This window comes from Chrysochloris asiatica, unplaced genomic scaffold (genome assembly GCF_000296735.1).
Source record: "Chrysochloris asiatica unplaced genomic scaffold, ChrAsi1.0 scaffold00016, whole genome shotgun sequence".
NCBI lineage: Eukaryota > Metazoa > Chordata > Mammalia > Afrosoricida > Chrysochloridae > Chrysochloris > Chrysochloris asiatica.
Window position 1 is genome coordinate 31,315,747 of NW_006408534.1, and position 7,231 is coordinate 31,322,977.

Genomic DNA, 7,231 nt, shown 5'->3' on the forward strand with positions numbered 1-7,231 from the left:
TTCATAATTTCTTCCACTTTCTCTAGCTTTTCCATATTTACAGCAAGTTTCAGAGTCTCCTCTGACATCCATTTTGGTCTTTTTTTTTGTCTATCCTGTCTTTTAAATTAATTTTTGCTTTCTTCATGGATGATGTTCTTGATGTCAACTGACAACTCTCCTGGTCTTCAGTCAGTAGTGTCTAATGCATCAAATCTGTTCTTTAGAGGTCCTCTAAATTCTAGCGGGATATATTCAAAATCCCACTTTTGTCGATGTTTAAATTTTTCTTCAATTTCAACTTGAAATATATGAACATATATGAACAATCAATGGTCAGTTGCACAATTGGCCCCTGGCCTTTTTTTGGCTGATGATATAGTCTCATCCCACAGACATATTCCATTTGATTTCTGTGTAGTCTATCTTGTGAGGTCTGCATGCATAGTCACCATTTATGTTTTCAAAAAAGGCATTTGCAATGAATAAGTCAGTGATAGGCCTTTCAAAATTCTATCATGTAATCTCTAGCATCATTTCTATACTCAAGGCCATATTTTTAAAAATTTGTTTCTAACTTTTAAAATTTCAATTACCAGTAATTATCAATACAAAAACCTTGCTTGCTGAAAATGAAGAGACCTTAAAATACTTACTGATGAAGATCAAAGACCACATCCTTCAGCATGGATTGCAACTCAATGTAAAGAAAACAAAAATCCTCACCAGTGGAACAATAAGTAACATCATGATAAAAGGAGAAAAGATTGAAGTTATCAACACTCATAGAAGCAGCAGTCAAGAAACCAAATGATGTATTGCAATTGGCATATTTGCTGCACACAACATCTTTAAAGCGTTCAAGAGCAAAGATGTCAGCTTGAGGACTAAAGTGCGCCTGACCCAAGCCATGATATTTTCAGTAGCCTCATATGCATGTGAAATTTGAACAGTAGATAAAGAAGACCATAGGAGAATCTATGCATTTGAGTTGTAAAGTTAAAGATAAATATTAAAAATACCATGGACTGCTAGAAAAACTAACAAATCTGTGTTGTAAGAAGTACAACCAGAATGTTCCTTGGAAGCCAGGCTGGCCAGATTTCATCTCTTATATTTCAGATATATTGTCAGAGAGGACAAGTCCTTGGAGAAGGACATCATGCTAGGTAAAATGGAAGGTCAGTGAAATAGAGCAAGAATCCCAAAGAGATATTTTGGTACAGTGGCAGCAGCAATAAACTCAAGCTTAACAATGATTGTGAGGATGGCACAGGACTGAGTCATGTTTCATTTTGTTTTGTGTAAGTTTGCTATGAATTGGAATCAACTTGTCATCACCTTACATCAATACATCTTGATTGCATGTTTGATCAATTTCAGACTAAATAAGTTACTAAAATTCTTCAGTTTCATCACTGGCTTTAGTGATTTGTCCATAAATTTGAATAGTAGTGGTATTAAGTGGCCTTCCTTGCATGCAATAATGCATATTATTGTATTTATTAATCTTCAGAAATGAATGTAATAAGATTATTGCCTCCTAACCTGGTTTTCATCATTTGTCAAATAAGTGATAACTTGATCAGTTAATAAATACAAAAGCCAGAGTTTAGCTGCAACCTTGCTGTGGATCTTCTCTAAATGCACCAGACACGGAGTGTTCTTCATAGATTAATGCATTGACATTCCAATCCCACCTCTACTACCAGCTACTATCATATTTAGCATCTCATGTTTCTCTTCAAATGGATTTGAATAGACAGATATCCTGGGATTTCTATTTTCACATGTAGTCTGTGTTTCATAAACACATAGGAAAATGACTGATTTTAGATTTAGGTTTATTAGCTTTGTAAATATGGGCTGGCTCCTTAACCCATCATCTATAAAGTGAATGCAATAAAAATACCCTAATTTCCCCATGACTTTTTTCATTATACTTCTGTGTGGCCAGATGAGGGCATTACCTCCCTTGGCATCTATCGGACAATAATTTGCAGCTGTGCAATGCCTGACATTGGAAAGGAAGATGAGGGGCTGTTATCACAGGGTCTAGTTCATGTGCAAGAATTCCCTCTGTGGCTACGGGATTGTATTGTGAACTGTACATTTAACTTCTTGAATAAACACAAAGAAAGCCTATGCTTCCTAGAAATGGATGATTTCATAGTTCAGTAAAGTTTAAATGAAAATAATATTATAACTGGTTTCAAATTGAGGAATGGACCAGAATGGCAATCTTTCATAATAACTCTTACAAGTTGTTATTCCAGTTGTGTTCAGTGTCCTAGTACTTGATGGGGGTCTGGGCTAGGGATGACAACATAGAAAAATCCTGCTGAGAATGCATTCTCCCTTATAATTTTTTTTCCTCATAAAAGTTTAATTTGGCTTTATGTACAAATGACTCAAACTTACATCTCCTAGGAAGGGCTTCTCCTATAAGATCTCTTAGCTTCAAGATCTGACAAAAAAGTGTGGGGTTTTGTTGGATTTTCTAAGTTAAAGCTGCCTATGTTGATTACTTACATAAAGGTAACAAGAAATCAGCTGATCAATCTCCAAATTTCTCTCTCAGTGAGAGTGAAGAAGAAGGCATGTTGTAGGTTTTAATCACTTCCACAGTGGTAGCTGAAGAGCATGGATACACCCATGCTTAAAGAGTCCGTAGTGATTTTCTCTTGCATTATATATTGTATCCTTCCTATTTGTTTCCAACCTTTGCATTCCAATTGCCAGTTATTGGTAATACATCTTGATTACATATATTTAATCACATGATAGATTTTGCAGGACCAATGAATTGTTCATTATAAATACCATTTTTAAAACAACATAAAAGACAATTATACACATGGACTTCACCAGATGGAAAACACAGAAATCAAACTGAATACATTTGTAGAAAAGATGGTGAAAAAGCTCCTTATCACCAGCCAAAACAAGGGCAGGGGCAGACTATGGAACAGACCATCAATTGCTTATATGCAAATTAAGTCTGAAGCTGAAGGAAATTTAAACAAGTCCATGAGAGTAAAAATGTGACCTTGAATATATCCCACCTGAATTTAGAGATCCTCTGAAGAACAGATATGATCATTAGACACTAAAGACTGAATACCAGAAGAGATGTGAGATGATGTCAAGAACTTTATACAGGAAGAAAGCAAAAAGTCATTAAGAAGACAAGAAAGAAGGAAAAGACCAAAATGGATGTCATAAGAGACTCTGAAACTTGCCCTCCAGCATAGAGATGCTAAAGCAAATGGAAAAAGTGAGAAAGTACAAGAGTTGCACAGAAAATTTCAGAGGCCAGTTTGAGAAGACCAAAGTCAACTATTACAATGAAATGTGTAAAGTCTTGGAAAGAATAAACAAAGTCAGTGTACCAAAAAGAAATGGTCGATGTTCAACTATTTCAAGAGGTAGCATATGATCAAAAGCCAATGATTTTGAAGGAGGAAGTCCAAGGTGTACTGAAGGCATTGACAAAAGAACAAGGCACTGGGAATTGATGGAATACAAATTGAAATCTTTCAACAAACTGATGCAGCACTAGAGGCACTCACTTACTTATGCCAAGAAATTTGGAAAACAACTACCTGTCCAACTAACTTAAAGAGATTCTTATTTGTGCCCATTCCAAAGAGAGGTGACCCAACGGAATACGAAAATCATTGGACAGCATCATTAATATCCCACAAGTGTAAGTTTTACTAAGGGTAATCCAAAAATGGCTGCAATCATATATCGACAGAAAAATTTCAGAGTTTCAAGCCGGATTCAGAAGGGATGTGGCATGAAGAATATTACTGCTGATTTTTGATGGATCTTGACTGAAAGCAGAGAATACCAGAAAAATGTTTACCTGTGCTTTACTGACTCCACAAAGGCTTTCGAATGTGTGGATCATGCCAAGCTATGGACAACATTGCGAAGTATGAGTATTCTGGAACACTTAATTGTGCTCATAAGGAACCTGTACATAGACCAAGAGGTTGTTGTTCAAATAGACTAAGGGCACACTGAATGGTTTAAAATTAGGAAAGGTGTGTGCCAGGGTTGTATTCTTTCATTGTACTTATTAAATTTGTATGCTGAACAAATATTTGGAGAAACTCAATTATATGAGGAAAAGTATGGCATCAGAATTGTATTAATTACCTGCCACATGCAGATGATAAAATCTTGCTTGCTGAAAGTGAAGAAGACTTAAAATACTGATGAAGATCAAAGATCACAGTCTTCGGTATGGGTAAAGAAAACAAAAATCTTCACCACTGGACCAATAAACAGCATCTGTATAAATGGAGAAAAGATTGAAGTTGTCAAAGACTTCATTTTGCCTGAATCAACCTTTAACACTCATGGAAGCAGCAGTCAAGAAATCAAACAGTGTATTGCATTAGGCAAATTTGCTGCACAAGATCTAAAGTATTGAAAAGCAAAGATGTCAATTTGAGCATTAATGTGCACCTGAACCAAGGCATGCTATTTTTGGATAGTAAATCAAGAAGACCGTAGAAGAACTGATGCATTTGAGTTATGGTGTTGGAGGAGAATATTAAAAGTACCATGGGTGCCAAAAGAACAAACAGATCTGTGTTGGAAGAAGTACAACCAGAGTGCTCCTTGGAAGCCAGGATGGCCAAAGTTCGTCTCTCATAGTTCAGATATATTATTAGGAGGGACCAGTCACTGGAGAAGGATATCATGTTTAGTAGAGACAAAGAAGAAGACCCCAATGAGATGGATTGGCACAGTGGTGGCAGCGATGGGCTCAGGCATGAGGCTCAGATAGTGAGGTTGGCCCAGGACCAGGCAATGTTACATTTCGCTGTGCAAAAAGTTGCTATGAGTTGGTATCGACTCAATCTCACCTAAAAACAACCATAATATACATTGGATAATTTTGTCTGTAGTCAGAGAAGCTTTATTGACACTTTAGCTCATGGGCCTTCTGAAGTAGAGATGAATAGGATTGTTTTATCTGACATCTTTGGAGTTGAGGTTGTATATAATAAGTGGGGTTATAAAAGTTTTTGGATTTATAAAACTTTCTCAGTCAGCCTAAGGGACAACATATAAAAATAATTGTTGAGTCACATACCTGTATTGCCAGAATTTGAAGGAATCTTTAGCATTATCTCATCACATTGACACATTTTACAGGTGGTTACACTAACATTAAAAGAGGTGATGTGTTTTTCCCAAGTCTACAAATCCTGTATGAACTGGGAAAATTGCTAATCCAGTCACTTATTCATTTACTTAGTCCTACTTATAATGTCCATGCTATAGGATAAACACTGGACTACTAACTGGAAGGTCAGCTATTCAAACCCACTAGCTGCTCCTTGGAAATTTTATACAGGTTTGCAATGCGTTAGAAAAAATTCCATGGTACTTAACATCAAGAAGTTGTAATGTCATGGTGTGGTGCTATAGTAGGAACACTGGACCACTAACTATAAGGTTGGTAGTTCAAATCTATCAGCCACTCCTCAGAAACCCTATACATCTTGCTATGAGATGCAGCCAACTTGAGAACAGTTAACAACAATAATTGCTATAATGTCAGTCTGTGGGAAACATATATAACTATGATATAACCCCCTGCCTTCAAAGAGCTTCTGATCTGTAGGGAAAACAGACAACTGTCAGTCCCAGTGTGACATGATAATATCTAGAAGAAAGATATATGCCAAGTGTCTGGCAGCACAACAGATAATCCGAATCCTTCTGAGGGATTGGGGAAGGCCTCAGAAAAGACATCTTATTTGAACAGGGTCTTGTGGTATGAAAAAAAGAGTAAAAAAAAATCCCAGGTGAAATAAACAAGTCATGCAGTGTTTTATAGGCCACAATAATTCAAATTTGCTATTAACCAAAATGAGACCATGTGGTACATTGCTATTCAGGTAGGAAAAGATGGGTCCTAGAGTGCAAATTCTCCAGAATAAAAGTACATTATATAGAGATGAAAAATGGGTATGGGCTAACATGAGTTTCCAAGAACTGTATCTTTTTACAAGGAAATTAAAGCATGCCTTCAATGTAATGAAAAGAAAGAGGTCATTTAGGGGATTCATGAAGGAAGAACCCTTGCTCCAAAGAAGAGATTTGACTACTTCTTTTTGAATCTCTTTAATGAAATCCAAACATTTAAACTCATACCTTATAAGGATGGTGATAATAATTTAAATACCCTTGAGGGCAGAAACTTAGAGTTGTTCAACTCCTTAAAAGAAGGTGCATTGGTTTATATACAGAGTTCTATACCCCACATTTGAAACAAAATAACCCTAAATACTTCATTTTTTTGCTAAATGTTATTGTTGTTGTTAGATACTGTCGAGTCAATTCAGCTTCAACAGAAAGAAACACTGCCTGGTTCTGCATCATCTTCACAATTGCTATTATGTTTGAGTCCACTGCTGTTGCCATTTGGTCAGTCCATCTCCTTGGGGACTTCCTCTTTTTCGCCAGCCTTCCAATTTACCAAGCATGATATCCTCCTCCAGAGACTGGTCCTTCCTAATAACATTTCCAAAGTATGAGTGTTGACATCCTTGTCTAAGGAAAATTTGACTGCACTTTTTCTAAAACAGATTTGTTTGTCCTTCTGGCAGTCCATGGTACTGTTTTTATCTATTAAAAAAAAAGCCAGTTTTATTACAGAAAAAAAAAAAAAAAAGCATGATTTATTTTCACCAGTCTGTTCTAGTATGCTTCTAATGATATCAGAATCATCTGGATCAATGATACCCAGTGTGCAGAATCTGTAGTATTTCCCGCACGCTGTGCTCAGTTCCATAATGATTGTCGGTTTTGGCCAACTGGTGTTGGTTGTAGTGCTCGATCTTGGATTTCCTCAAGGCTGGGCAGTTGTTGGCGAGGATGACCAGTTTCACTTTGCCTTGCCAGAGCATCTTCAGAGTCTGCTGAAGCACGTGTTTCCTGCTTTTCATAACAGGTTGGAGCCACGAGTTGATCAACTCCAGCGACTTTTTCATCTTCTTTGTGACCATCATCTTCCCGCCTTAAGAGTGTGACGGCATCCAACCAAGAGCAGCCGCCAAGATGGACCAGGAGGGAGAAAAGCCCATGGTACTTTTTATATTCTTCTGCAACACAATAATTCAAATGTATTAATTCTTCTGTGGTCTTGCTTATTTATTGTCCAACTGTTGAATGCATATGTTGTTGTTGTTAAGTGCTGTCGAGTCGATTCTGACCCATAGCGACC

The 7,231-nt window shown here is 36.8% G+C and overlaps 1 pseudogene; it reads right to left on the bottom strand.

Moving 5' to 3' along the window:
- Positions 1-2,536: 2,536 nt before the first annotated feature.
- LOC102823896 lies at positions 2,537-7,016 on the bottom strand (annotated as a pseudogene).
- Between the last annotated feature and the right edge of the window lie 215 nt (positions 7,017-7,231).